The sequence below is a fragment of the Carlito syrichta genome, unplaced genomic scaffold (genome assembly GCF_000164805.1).
Source record: "Carlito syrichta isolate Samal-C Ts95f unplaced genomic scaffold, Tarsius_syrichta-2.0.1 Scaffold262834, whole genome shotgun sequence".
Classification (NCBI taxonomy): domain Eukaryota; kingdom Metazoa; phylum Chordata; class Mammalia; order Primates; family Tarsiidae; genus Carlito; species Carlito syrichta.
Window position 1 is genome coordinate 397,830 of NW_007206930.1, and position 16,247 is coordinate 414,076.

Here is a 16,247-nt window from a genome sequence, read left to right on the forward strand (position 1 = left end):
CATATGGACTTCGCAGCAACTTGGATGGATTTAGAGTCTATCATACTCAGTGATCTATCACAGAAACAAAGAACAGAGCACCATATGTTCTCACTTATAAGTGGACCGTGAACAATTATCATAATACTATAAGAAAGGGATTGGCAATAGTGGGAAACTGCTAGGAAGCAGGGGTAGGGTGGGATTGGCAGTTGAGGGAAACTGCCAGGGGAGGGAAGGGTGTACCTCATCAACAAGGGTACCTATATAACGAACATTTGTATACCTAACCCTGAATTGTACCCTACATCTTTAAAATAAAATAAACATAAAATAAAAAGAAGCAACCTGGCTTCACTTCTCTCCCATGGAAAACCAACAGCAAATATACAGTGCCAAGATTATTAACAATAGTACTTCAGAAGACAGTAACCAGGGTCGCAGAAAAATCTAAACAGATTGTAAGGAAATCAACTTTCATACCCACGATGCCCCAATTTGCTTGGCACCAGGGTAAGAAAAATTTATCCTTAACTCATAGTTTCTACACTAGAAAAAGTGAGGTTGAAGTAGACAACCAGCTTCCGCCACTCTCTTGAGTTTCCTGGGAGGAAAATTTTCCCTACCACAATCTGTGAGAAGCATCAGAAGTGCCGGAGAAATATTCCTGAGGACAGCCAGAGACAAAGAGGCGAGGAAGAACCACTATCCCTGGTCTTGAAAGCTCTGTGCTTCACTGGCCAAAGAAGACACCAAATCAAAGTGTTTGTTCAGCAGCACCATGTTATAGGTAGTTTGTTCCTCAGGTCCCCAAGCATAAAGCCTTAGTCTTCCTACACTACTGGACTATTCCCTTTAGAACACTCCCTTTCAGAAGGGGCAACACTCTGTTTACTAGGCCTGAGGCAAACGTGGGTTTAAGACACCATCTAGTGCCAAAAAGGAAGCAGTGAAGTAATGGGGAAATAAAGAAAATCAACTGACAAATCACAAAGAATCTCTAAGCAAACATATCCAATAAAAAAGTCAGACAGAAAAGACTAGTAAGTAGCTAATTAATCAATGCAAAGACATAGATGTACATTCACAATATACAACAGCAAATAGGAAACCACAACCTCTCCAAATGAAAAAAAAAAGAAAAAAGAAAGGAAGAAACCAGTTACTGATGCAGATAAGATGGTTTTATGTGAAATCACAGTTTTAAGGAAATTCAGTGATCTCTGAGGTAACACAAAAGAACAACTCAGATATTTATCTGAGAAAATATAACAAAGAGATTGAAATAATTTAAAAAAAAAAGAAATATCAGAGCTGAAAAATACATTTGTTGAACTGAAAAATTTATTAGAGGCTCTCGACAGCAAAATGGGTCAAACATTGGAAAGAATCTGGGCTTGAAGAAAGGCTATTTGAAAATGCACAGTTAGAGAACAAAAAAGGAAAATATATGAAAATTAATCAAGACTGCCTATAAGACAGAAAATTACTTCATAGATCAATTCTAAGAATTATTGGTGTTCAAGAGAGAGTTGAGCAAGAGAAGGGGTAGAAAATTTATTCAAAGGAATAATGACAGAAAACTTTTCAAAAGTTAAGAAAGACAAATATCTGGATATAGGAAGGTCAAAGGACACCAGACAGATTCAAACCAAATAAAACTATAATATTTTATATTATATAAGATATAATACTCAAACTCTCAAAGGTCAAGCAAAATGAGAAAATCCTGACAGCAGCCAGAGAAAGGAAGCAAATAACGAATAAAAAATTTCAAATTTGTTTGGCAACAGGTTATTGAATAGAAACCATATAGACCAGGAGAGGGTAGGACAACACTTTCAAAGTGACATATGAAAAAAAATCATTATCTAAAAATTCTGTATGCAGCAAAGCTATCCTTCAAATACGAGGGAGAGATAAAATTGTCCCAAACAAAATGAAAGAATCCATCACCAGACTCATCTTGCAAGACATGTTAAAAGAACTACTCCATCTGAAAGAAAACAAACAAACAAACAAACAAACAAACACTAATGTGCAAAAAGAAAACATTTGAAGATATAAAACCCACAGGCCAAATTAAATACACAAACAAAGTCAGAATACTTTAGTATTGTAAGTGTGTGTACGATCCACTTATAACTCTAGTATGAAGTGTAAAAGACAAATAGCAATAGATATAGAAACCTGTTAAGCTTTGGGCAATATGAAAATATGTAAAGTGAGAAAAAATAAAGTAAAAATGTGGGGGATATGGAGTTAAAAGTATAAAGTTTTTTTTCTTTTTATCTGCTTGCTCCTATTTTTAATTTGTGACCTCTTTAAAATAACTTGTTATAAGATTTTTTAAAACCTCATGGTAACAATGATGCAAAAATCTGTAATAAATTCACTTATGGTAAAAAGTCATTAATTAAAACATACTACCAGAGAAAGTTGCTTAACCACAAAGAAAGGAAAAGAGAAAGAGAGAAATCTCAAGACAAATGAGAATAAGCAACAAAATGGCAGTAGTAAGTCCTTGCCTATTAATAATAATACTGTATGTAAATTGACTCAATTAATAAAATACTGAGATAAAAGAAATTGAGTACAAAACAATGAAATGGAAATACATTCTGTGTTCATGGATTGGAAGAATTCGTATTGTTAAAATGACAATACTACCCAAAGCGATTGACATCAAATTACCAATGACATTCTTCATAGAAATAGAAAAAAAATCTAAAATTTATATGAAGCCACATAAGGCCAAGAATAGTTAAAGATATCCTTATAAAAAAGAATCAAGTTAAAGGCATCATACTACTTAACTTCAAAATATACTACAAAACTATAGTAATCAGATCAGCATGGTATTGACATAAAAATAGACACACAAACCAAGGAAACAGAAAAGAGAACCTAGATATAAATTCACACATTTACAGCCAACTCATTTTAGACAAAGGCACCAAAAACATACAATGGGGAAAGAACAGTCTCTTCATGGTGCTGGGAAAACTGAGTAATCATATGCTGAAGAATAAAACCAGATCCTCATGCCTCACCATATACAAACATCAAATCAGAATGGATTAAATACTTAAATGTAATGTAATACCTGAAACTATGAAACTATTCGAAGAAAACATTGGGGAAATGCTCTAGAGCATTGGTATGAGCAAAGATTTTTTTATGTAAGACTACAAAAACACAGGCTACAAAAGCAAAAATAGACAAATCAGGTTACATCAAGTTTAAAATCTTATGCACAACAAAGGAAACAATCAATAAAGTGAAGAGACAACCCATAGGATGAGAGAAACTGTTTTCCAACTATCCATCTAGCAAGGGATCAATAATAAAAATATCTAGATAGCTCAAGCAACTCAAGAGCAACAACAACAAAAATAACTCAATTTAAAAATGGGAAAGAGATCTGAATAGCTATTTCTCAAAAAAAAAAACATGAATGGACACACACACACACACACACACACACACACACACACACACACACTTCCTTTTTAGTTGAGGTCTTCCTCTGTCACCTAGGCTGGAGTGTAGTGGCACACTCACAGCTCATAGCAGCCTGGACTGCCTGGGCTCAGGCCATCCTTCCACCACAGCCCCCTGAGTAACAGGGACTACAGGCACGTACCACCATGCCCAACTTATTTTTTTATTTTTGTCAAGATAAGTCCTCACTATGTTGCCTAGGCTGGTCTCAAACTCCAGGGTTTAAACGGTCCTTCCACCTTGGCCTCCCAAAGTATAAGAATTACAGTTATAAGTCACTGTGCCTAGCCAAGAGATATATTTTTTGAAATGCTCAGCATCACTAATTATCAGAGAAATGCAAACCAAAATCACAATAAAAAAAACCACGATCTCACCCTCATTAAAATGGCTTTATCAAAAAGGCAGGGACTAACAGATGCTCATGATAATGGGAAGAAAGGGGAACTGTGGTATACTATGGTGGGATTGCAAATCAGTAAAGCCACTATGGAAAACTCTCTGAAGGTTCCTCAAAAACCTAAAAATAGAACTACATGATCCAGCAATTTTACTACTGAGTATATATCCAAAAGAAAGGAAATCAATATATTGAAGAGATATCTGCACTCCCATATTTATTACAGCACTATTCACAAGAACCAAGACATGGAATCAACCTAAGTGTCCATCAACGAATGAATGGATAAAGAAAATGTGGTATATATGTACAATAGAATATTATTCAGCCATAAAATAGAATAAAATCTTGTCATTTGCAATAACGTAGATAGAGCTGAAGGACATTTTGTTAGTTGGGATAAGCCAGAGAAAGACAAATGATACATGTTATCACTAGTATGTAGGAGCTAAAAAAGTAAATCTCAGGAAAACAGAGACTAAATTGTGGTTACCAGAGGCCAGAAAGGGTAGCGAGAGATGGGAGTACAAGGAGAAGTTGGATTACTGGATGCAAATATACAGTTCGATAAAAGAAATAAGACTTAGTATTTATTAGATCAGTAGGGTGACTGTAGTTTACAATAATCTACTGTATATTTCAAAATAGCTAAAAGAGAATAAATGTTTCCAGTACAACAAAAAGACAAATATTTAAGATGATAGATATTTCCAGTTACACTAATTTGTTCATTACAAGTCATATGAATATATATGTACATCAATTACGCATCAATAAAAAAGTAAAGAGAGCAATTTTCTCTCAAAGCAAGGAGGGGGATTTCATGAAAATCAATGGTTTAATATATAATAAATGTGAACAGATGCAAGGAAAATAATGCATTTTTTTGAATTTAAAAAAGTGATATAAATCTTTAGATGAGATTAAATAATTTATACCAATTATGCCTTCTTCAAAAGAAAGCCAAGAGAAACAACAAGCCTAGAGAAGAACTTGTCTTGATAGAGTTTACTTCCTAAATGAGAATGCTGTTCTAGGATTGATATAACATTGGCAAATTTGACTTCAATAATGTGAGCCACTGATTGAGAGGCCTTTTCTATTATTGGAACTCAAGGCTGCCAAGCTGTTCTGTGAAATACCATCATGGAACTTCAGGGAAGGCCTCTGTAGTTTGGTGAGTCAGATAAGCTCGTTAACCTAACCAAGTGAAGGGAACATTTGGGTTTTGCTCATGACCGCATGGGTAGAATATCTGACAGCTGAGGAAAGACTATCTAGAAAAAGATAGTAGGAGCCATAGAAATGTAATAAGTAAGATTGTCTGACTGTATCTCAGTTTTTCTGTTCTAAGCAAATACATAGTGGATTTATGGCCTGTCAGTGAATGGCAAAGGTATATAAAAATTATTGTCTCTCCTTATCGAAGAAAAGTGTTTTAGTTGGTCATATATTGCTGACTGAACCTTCTTATACTTTGAGACATCATAAGATTTAAAGTGACCCCAAGGCTTTTCAAACTGCTTGCTTAAATATTTTTCTACACAGAGAATATTTTTATGAAAACATATAATTCAGGGAATAGTTTTCTTAAAGCTGGAATTTCTCTCTACTTCTCTAAACAAAAGTGAACACAACATAGGTATCTGTTCACTTGTCGGTTCTTCTTGCTCAAATATCTCTTGAATTAGTCTTAGCAGTAAATGGATTGGTGAGGTCCTGACAGGGCACTGAGGGTTGACCATCTACAATCACATCCCTCCACTGGTTATTTCTTTGAGTTTTGAAGGATTTGGGATCTTAGAGTTGCCTTTTTGAAATGCATGTAAACTTGAGAGAGGATATACCTAAAAGTTTTACTGCTTGACATCTTAAAAAACTTGCTAAAAATAGATCCTGTGCAGGAAGAAAAATTGTGAGAGAAAAAAATGGGCTAGAGCCCCAGTTTTACAGTACAGTCTTGATTCTGTCCAAAAAAGTTACCAGAATCATCTCTCCTAAAAGGTATACATATATTTATTTTTTATTCTAGGAGCATCACAAATTTGAGTGTGAAACGTATTTTGGAATTGACTTCAATACAATGTGCTCAATTCCAGTTTATGCCATGATTAGAGTTGCCCTTAGGTCCCAAACAGATTTGTGTGTGTGTGTGTGTGTGTGTGTGTGTGTGTGTGTGTGTGTGTGTGTGTGTGTGTCTATTTTCGCTCATTACCTCCTAGAGATGCTGGATGCAACGAGAGAGGAAGAGAACTGATTCTGTCTCCTTGTCATCAGCTTATGCCTATGATATTTATTCTGGTCTGTCCCCCTCTGATTCTAAACAGCTCAAACTCATGTTTCAAAAATATTTAAGAGAATGTGGACATTTTTGGCTGCATACTGGAGAAACTTGATGCAAATGATAAATAGGCCGATTACCTGGTACACCTCCTTAAGCTTCAGATCTGCTCCCCTATCCACCATTTTCCCCTTCTAATCTGGAAATGCCTGAATTATAACTTCGTGGGCAGTGAACAATTTGTGCTTCAAGAAGAGGGAGTGAGGATCTGTCTGACATTTGCTAAAGTTCGTCAATTAACACCTTGAGGTGGTAGCAGACGTTATTCTCTGGGACACATATTAACTTTTTATTTTTAAAGAAACCAGACTTTAAAGTTTCAGATAATAGTGTCTGATATAATTCATAGCTGGTCTGGGGCCCTTGACTGGTTCATTGACAGAAAGCCATATTTTAACTCATCCCCAGCTGTACAGTCTATTCACTGACTCAGTGAGTCACTAATTGCCTTTAAAGTTTCATTAAAGGCAGAGACATTACTAAAGAGCTTGTGTTACTCACACTTTAATCCAGGTTCAGTTAGACATTTGACATGAGAATTGATAATATAACCAATGATGTCAAGAAAGAGAGGCTAATACAGCTATGCATTCTTCACTGTTCTGGTCCAACAAATATTGAATTGACATGAAGGAGTTGTTGGAATAGCTTTCAGTCAGCCAATGTCACATGCTGCAGAGGGATAGGATATTAAATTCTTGAAAAGGATATGACGATTAGTGTAAGGTTTCGTGTTTGTCCTGTCTCCTCCTTCCCTGTTGTCACATCTACTATGATATTCTCCGCCCTCACCTCTTCTCTGTAAATAGCATATCTGCTTAAGACATAGAGTTTATTTTGAAGGACACAGGTTATTCAAAAGCTATTTATGTTCAGATATTACTTACCTAATTTACATAGCTCAGCAATGATGAAATAGTAGCATGGCAGAATCTAAGATGGTTTGGCCCAGCTTATTAAGTTGTTATGATGCACATTACAGGCTCGTTTGCTGTAATTAATTAGTGGAGAGAGGATAGAGCCTCAGCCTTAATTGCTTCTATCTAACAAGTGTTTTAGAGGAGATTTCATTTATGAAGAAGACCACAGCTGAGAAGAGTATACATGCTAAAAGCTCCTTTTTGTTCTTCCTTCACTTTACATTGTTTTTAAAAATCATTATTTAAAATAAAACTGGAAAACTCTAAATGGAAGCATGCATTATGCTCCTTTACCAATGGTCTTCTTTGCTAAACTGACTAGGAAATGTCTGTATAAACCACCATGTTTACAAACGGTGTGTTTTTCTTCCAGTGGTTGCTGGTAGAGCTTTGTGCTTTAACTCTTTCAATTCCTTGTAGCATTTCGGGAAGAGACTTGGGAGGAATGATGGGACCCAATTTTCTTCCTCTTCTTGTCAAGCAACTAGAGCAGGATCAGATGACAAGAATAATTTTGTTGAGTCAAAGTAGCAATATAAAAACCCTTAGTAAAGACGTACAATATATTGATATCGATCCTTTTAACTAGCATTATTCTATTTTATGAATTTCCATATTTTACATGTCAACATACAAACAGCAATAATTCTTTAAAATTATTTAGTTCTTAATGGTTTTCCAGATAGTTTTTTATGTAGATTATTTTATTTGGTCATTTTTCAAACACTGAAGTAGGCTGTGCAAAATGTTATTACCTTCCATTTACTATTAAAGGAAGTGAGATTGAAAGATGTTAAGGGACTTGTTTAGGGCACACAATAGTCTTTAGTGGAGACCAGAAGCAAGGCTGAGCTCTCACAGTCAGTTGGCACATAACCTTCTATGCTACTATTGCTGAATATTTTAAACAAGCAGAAAATAAGTATAATAGACACATATTCATCTCCCTAGATTTAAGAAATGTTAGCCTTCTATTTACTTGTTCCAGATTATTTTTATTTGGCCACTTGTAACAAAGTATTATTAATGCATCTAATACTATCCTTCCTCCAAATCTTTCCTATTCCTCCTGCCCAAAGCTAGGGAATGGGTGTGAGGGAGGTCCTGGGGGAAGGGAAAAGGGAACTGTTAATAATCCAGAACTAAAATTCTAGATACTATTAACATGGAAAAAAAGAGGAGTAGAGACTTAGAGACTAAAGGAGTCCATGTGCTGAAAATATAGCCTCACAATACACACAGCATCATGGCTAAGTAAAGTGTTTTTATTTTTTTTCTTCACCAGAAGTATAAGACTGGGTTAACACTAGGAAATCTCAGTGGGTTTTAATATGCTTACAGTTTGAAAAATAAAAAATATGTTCATTTTCATATATGCAGGAAAATGACTTGATGATAGCAGCCAGGTGGCCGTGAGTGGAGTGTTTGCGGGTAGGTAATGCGATAAAGAATGAAACACTTCCCCTTCTCTGAAACTTGCGGTCAGCCCTACTTGAGTGGAGGTGGGAGTCTTCACTTTAAATGAAAATAAAGATTCTTTGTTCTGTTTTGTTTTGTCTTAGGATGGGTTTTCTAGAAGCAGAACTTGAGAGTGGAATTCAGGAGCAACACATTTTTGAGAAGTGCTCTTCAGAAAAAGTAATGCTAGGGATAAGGAAAGGGCAAAAATGGGGCTTTAGGTAAAGTCTAGCCTTGACCTTCATCTACATGGGAGAGGTATATAACATAAATTGTGCTGCAGAACTGTTCCTTCTGGAGCCACAAGCTGGTGTTTTATACCTTTGCAATCAGTTGTTGATTTGTGTGTGTTGGAGGGTTGGAGGGGACCAAGACTTCCCAGGCAAGATGGTATCTGTCAGCCAAGGGCAGTCTGAGAGAATCTTCTGGGAACCAGGTATAGTCAACCTTCGTGGCAACTGAGAAATTGGTATGCCAGCCTCATTTATGGAATGGGGGCAGGGTGGAAAATATCATAGCTCCTACCACACTGGTTCATATATTGAACTGAAATTTCTAATATCTGAATCGAGATTATATTTTACAACTTAAAGTGATTATAGAATTTTCTAACCCTAAATGTGCTCAGAAAAAGCACAGGATTGCCTGTTACCATCTGGGGCAAAGGAAGATGTCCCCAACTAGAAAGGACAGCAGGAGATAGAAGATAAAAACAAAGTGGTTTTGTATGATGATACTTTATGAGTCCTGCATGCTCAATATACACAATATACCACTTGTGTATACACACACACACACACACACACACACATAAACCATGCACATATGCATATGCATACATCTTTTGCCATATTTCATGTTATACACAGGTATGCTTAGATATGTATAGATACATACACATGGCAACACACACACACATATAAATATACATATTTCATCTACTAACTCATATGATATCCTAAACCTTAGGGAAAATGTTATATTCTTATAATGACCTTATAAGTAGCTACTATTAACAACATTATTGTATAAACACTAAAATCTATATAGCTATTATTATTGTATCAAAGGTGTAGATGATACTCATATTTTCTTGTCGGCATTCTACTTCTTTGAATTAGTGAAAGTTGAAAAGAGGGCATTTCTCTTTTTTTGCCAAAAATCTGGAAACATTTTGTCTCTGGGGTGGACTTCCAGCCAAATGAGGATCTCCATAGGAATGGAAGAAACCACACACTCTGCTCCAGGAGCCTCTTTGGCCAAGTCGCTTTGCTTTACTTTGGATTTCTACCATTTGAACATGGGTCAATCCAAAGACCTGAGGCCCACCGTGGCACTGCTGATTGCTGGACATTGCCAGGGACATGCGTCCTCTTGTGTCTTTGCCAGGTTAGGATCTGAAGATGAGATGTTTGCATCCCTGACACCTCACATTTTCGCCAAACCAGGAATGCCTGCAGGAAGAAATACCCTTGCCAATTTTCCTCAACTAAAACGATACTCCCTTCCATGCCCAAGAATAACATTATGGAAAAGGATAACCATTTAGCTATGTTTGACCATGGTCCTAAGGAATTCAGCAGGATCCCACAGAATTCCAAACAACAAATTTTTTAATTCACAAGCAAAGGCTGAGAGGTACCTCAATGTATATAAGAACAGAAAATGGGAAGTCTTCTTGGAAGACTTTACAATGCTACCAGAATGCCAAGCATCAGTATTATGGTGGTTGTCATATACCACAACAATACACGATATATTTGCATTATATTTTGAGTAAGAATAAAATATGCTCCTTTGGAAACTGTGAAAACTGAACTGACCATTAAGGATTTGGCATTTTGTTTTGCTGTATGGAAAGACATTTAGCATGCGGTTTCACACCCAGCATTTAGGAGTTCTTCCAAGCTCAGTGGTCCTAGACACAGTCAACATCCTCTTCTTTTAGAATTCAGATAGTCCCACTAGCATTTGGAATCTCCAGGTATACACTGCACCATTGTTTCAAAGGACATCCTGCAGCAGCAGACAACAGGCAAACACTAATGAAGTTCCAGGTAGAGGCATGTTTATTTGTTTCCCGTGGCTCAGAAATCATTTCCGTTTGTTTGAATAAGACACTGTCTAAAAGCAATTTCCTTTCTCTTCCCATGGATCCTTGAAATAGTAAATTATTAAAATCATCAGGCCTACTGGTACCATAATGAATGAGAGGTGATCTCATATTGGAGGCACTATGCAGAGGAAAAGATTTTAAAAATTAAAGTCAATCTATTCTATGGGGCTCACGGTGTGGTTTTTAGTTGCTGTTGATAGTTCCTTCCTCCTCCCCCACAGTCTCCACACATACTCTTTGGTTCCAATATTGCATTATCAAGATGATTCATTTTAGGATGAAGTTCTGTTGTTTAGCCTAGATCACTGCTCAAGAGAGGTCATGAGTAGAAGGAGAAAAATAAAATGACTCATAATGAAGTAGAATTCACAAACAAAACTGAATGAAGTTGCTTGAAGAGAAAATTTTGTTTATAGACAGGTCTGTGTGTACAAAGAGATATTGAACGGCTAATTAGAAAACTTGGATTCTGGCTTGTGCTCTGACACCCGTGTGACTTTGGGCAAGACCTATAACTACACTAAGCCTCAGTTTTCACTTCTGTAAAATAGTGAAACTAGTTACCCACTCTAGTTACCCACTTTGCCTACTTCAAATTATTAAGTGTCAAGTGAGGTAATATATGTGAAAATATTTAATGAACCACAAACCACTTTACTAATATAAGATACCGGTAGAACAGAACATGTATTATAACTAGAGATCAGATTTTTAAAAAACTTTTGTTCCTTTCTATGTATTCAAACTGCCACTAAGCTCCGTCACCTTGATTGGTGCTCCTATCAGGACTCTGGCATCCAGTTCCACTCGTTAAAATCCATTCGGTCCCTCCTGTACTTTGAAGGCAAGTGAATCTTCCTAAATTGTTAATTTCCAGGGAAATGTCTTTTTAAGTCACAACAGCCACTGGAGTCCCATGTAGCATTTTAAAATGATAAAAACAACATGCCCATGGTAAAGGAGTAATGTGGATGCTAATGTAATCCAGATGTCAGTTTAGCCCTCTCTGTTTCTTGAGAATCTGGAGATATCAAGATAAATTGATTCTGACTCCCAGTTGCATGGCCTTTAATTGGTCAAAATAATGTCATACACTTTATTGAGAGCATATTTCCTCGTGATTACTAGATTCATCTGGACTTTTATTGTTGCTGCTGCAAATGACAGAAACTCAACTTAAACTATCTCAAGCACAAAAGTAAATAGGTTGACTTATTTAACTGAAAAACACCCATAAGGTAATATGGCTTCAGACATAACTAGATCCAGTGACTCAAATTATAGCAATGGAATTCTGTGTTGTCATCACATGCAGGCAGCTTCTCTCTATGTGGTGGACATGCTGAGGAAGGTAACCATTAACCAAGATTAATTAACTGTTCATTACTAATGCAAGTACCAGGAAAAAAGAATTTAAATGATTTAAATGAGATAGTTTATTTTTCTCTCATGTAGAGTCTAGTTGTAAACAAATGAGGGCTGGTATGACAGTTATGTCCCATGAAGTCTTTGGTCACCTATGAGCTCACTGTGCTGCCATCTCAGGAGTGGGATATTGCTAATGGTTCAAAATGGAACTCTAGCCATGACATCCATGTTCCAAGCAGCAGGATGGTAGGCGGGGGGTAGTGATGAAGGATACAAAGCAATTTCTGGAAGTTTTCTCATGACATTTTCACTTATGTGCCATTGACATGGACATATAGATGGACGGTGGGAAAATGTAGACCTTTATTGTATATATTCTATCAGACCATTTGCCTAGCTAAAACTTTATTATTGTGAACACAAGAGAACAGGTATTAGGGAACAGTGAACACCCTCTGCCACACAGAGACCCAAGAGACATCCTATTCACTTTATAAACTCCATGGATAGAGAGCATTTTCTCAGATAGATAAAGCTAAAACTTTATTATTGTGAACACAAGAGAACAGGTATTAGGGAACAGTGAACACCCTCTGCCACACAGAGACCCAAGAGACATCCTATTCACTTTATAAACTCCATGGATAGATAGCATTTTCTCACTGTGGTATGACTGATCAGACCTGTCCTGTGCTCACCCCTGTGGTGGTGATGCAGGTAGGAGTCAGATCAGCACATACAGACCCCATGTGATGGGTGCCTCCAGGAGAAAAGTTTTGTAGGAGGAGGGTGTTTGGTATCAGACAAAGGAAACAGAGATGCTAGACGGCTACAAAGAACAGATGTTCATCCCAGCTTCTCTGTCTCCAGCTTCAGCATGAGAACATTCTATTTTATCCTGTCAACTGAGAGATACAATTTAGTTCCTTCACTAAGTGAAGAAATCTATTTCTACTACTATTTCTGTACAAAATGGTCAGAGGAACATCTCATCTTACACATCTAAATATGACAAAAATCTCAATATTAGCTAGGCCCATATATCCCCAATGAGATATGAATATTGTATTAATGGAACAACTCCTTGGAATCATGCAGTACCTAATCTAAACAACCATATTAGGCATCCCTGGACACTGTCATTGGAAATTTTATCCAAGCCTCAATCACTCATTGGTATAATGCTAGGAAGAGTTTTTATTTTTCAAGACTCTTGTAGGTAAATATTTATAATCAACCCCAAGCTAACCACTTATTGTGTTTAAAACACTTTTAACTTGTCACTACTAGTGACTAACAGTAAAAACCAACACCCCATTGTGAGGTTATCATAACCTTGAGAAAAATTACTAAATCGACTATTCTTAAAAAAAAAAAGCTCATTTGATCAAGGTAGTACTTTTCAACCTTGGCAATACATTAGAATCACCTGAGGGTTCACAAGAACAAAATTGACTACAGGGTCTGATTGTCAACCAATTAAATCAGAATATCTATCAAATGGAGACTGGGCTCCATTTTCTCTTTATCATAAATTTCATCAGATTGGCCTCTACAACTAAAATTAACATTAATTGAAGTCTATGTGAGCTAATTTGTCTTTCTTAAACAATATTTGTCTAAAATAGAGTATGAGAGACTTCACAAAGCCTCAAATATAAAGTGGTTCTTTGCCTTCTATCTAGACACATACAGAACTAAGTTTTCCTGGATATCTTGATCTTCTGGAGATGCAAGAACTCAGAGCATCTTCCTGGTCACAAGCCCTGGACTCACTCACAGGAGGGATCCAAACTCCCTTCTTTACCACCTCTCTGATACTTTGGCAATGTTCATTCTGCTGTTTGAACCCTGTGATTCATCTTTACTGATGAACATCCTTGGTATCATTTCCATCTTGTCCAGGCTAAAGCTCAACACAGCATACACTGTTCAACAAACAAAGGGAAGAGCCTGAGCCCAGCCTTGTCCTAGGAAACTCAAGTGAGGCTCCCATTTAAAATACATATATATGTATATATGAACTTGGCCTTGTACCAAGGAAGTATATCTTTCTTGTAAAGTATCATAGCCCCACCAATAAAACTATAACTGTGTTTATTCAGCTTAGTTCCTTTCTCAAGTGACTTCACAGACTATTAGTAACAGAAGGTCAGGTTCCTAAAGGATTTATTTTCACCATCTGTTCAGCATTTTCAATGAAAGCAACCTATCAGAGTCCCTTCAGCTCTTCTGTTCTTCTGTGAGTTGAAAGACGCTACTATGTTCCAGGGCTGGACTGGAATGGGGCTGGGTGTTGTCGTATACCTCAATCACTCATTGGTGTAACAGGCAGTAGTAACACCAATGCTGAGAGCATCATGAGGGCTCACTGTCTGCAACTGCTCACTACTGATTCATGAAACCTCATGTGTCACTAAGAAGAAAAGAAAGGGAAAGAAAGAAGGAGTAAGAGGTGGAAATATAAGAAGACACAATATTCTTACAAAAATGTATTGGTGTAGCTAGGGAAGGAGGGAGAAAAGATACATTTTGTCCACTCTTTATCACTAGAGTTTGAGTTCTCCCAGAATGACTATTGACTGAATCATTACTTTATATCATCTCAGTCCTAAATCAAGTCCTGGGGATGTTCAGACACCTCTAAAGTGTCATGGATGGTGGGGTGCTAATAACCAGGTCTTCAGTTGCCCATATGGAGCCCCTACGTATAACACTCCCTGCAACTAACCAGCATGAGGTTAGTTATTGCTGAATTCCCTTGTCAAGGGTGACAGTAGGCTCTCTGCTGGGGCTCCAAGGGTGACAGTAGGCTCTGTGCTGGGGCTGCCTCTAAAGGACCAGGATGTCCAAGCGGTTGGGAAAGTACATGGCAGAGTAGAAAGAGCCTGGGCTTTGGAACCTGATAGATCTGCAGCTTCCTTATTGTGTGAGGACAAATAGAAAATATGTAGCATTGTATAAAAAGGGCTAAATAATTGGCATCTGTATGCCATACTAATTACATAGGGTGGAAGAGAAAATACAGGAGGAAAATCATAAACACAAAATAGGTGTTGAGACAACAAACACTTTCCCATGGCAACTTAATACAGTAAAGTCATTAAGGTGTTGAGACAACAAACACTTTCCCATGGCAATTTAATGCAGTAAAGCGATTTAAGAGAAAACTTTCTATAGTTTGAGAGAAGGATAGGAACTTATTCCTTTTTTCACTTGCATGAATCTTCATGGAAAGTAAAAATGGTCTGATTCTGATGACAGGAAATCTATGGCGACCCATAGTTTGGTTCCTCTGCACAACTCAGCTAAGTCATACTAGAAGGGACCTTCTAGCACCCTTAACCTTTCTAATAGCTCTAACCCCACTTAATTGTGTATACTGTCATAAATAATTTGGTATTTTGATGTCTTGGTTTTGTTTTTTTTTCTTTCTTTCTTTTTTTTTTTTTTGAGTTGGAGTCTCACTCTGTCGCACACTCACAGCCATTGCAACCTCGACCAGCTGAGCTCAGGCAATCCTTCCACCTCAGCCTAACAACCACAGGCATGCAGTTTTCTCATTCTTAAAGTGGAGTTTTCAGCCTAAAATTAATGGTATTTATCCACTTACTTATCTCATGGGTTTATTTAACAAATACCTACTGTCTACTAAGTACCAAACACCGGTCCAGATGCTGTAGATATAGGAACGAGCAACACAGACTAAAGTCAGAGTTTTTTTAGAGCTTACATTTTAACTGTAGGAAAAAGATGATAAAGAAATAAACCAAGAAATATATAATATGTCAGTGCTGATAAGTATTGTGAAGAAAAGTAAATAGCTAAAGAGGGTAATATTACCATAAATGCATTATATATACACTGTAAAGAATTGTATAAATTTAAGATTTTACCCTTGGGTGTGGTGGATTAATAGGATTAAGCTCAAGGTTTTTGGCACTGGAGGGTATATTTGATTCTTTTAAGCAAGGGAAATTTGCATTATCACTCATGACAAGATCAGTCTTAAAAAGGTCCAACCTTCCCATCTTTTTCTAAGTCTTCATATTGGCATGAAGTTGCTAAAAAGGAACTGTCTTTGAAATAGAGAGAAATCTAGAGCAACATAAGAAATAGCTACGATTTGAGTGTCTCCTGAATCCTAATGCCTGAATTCCT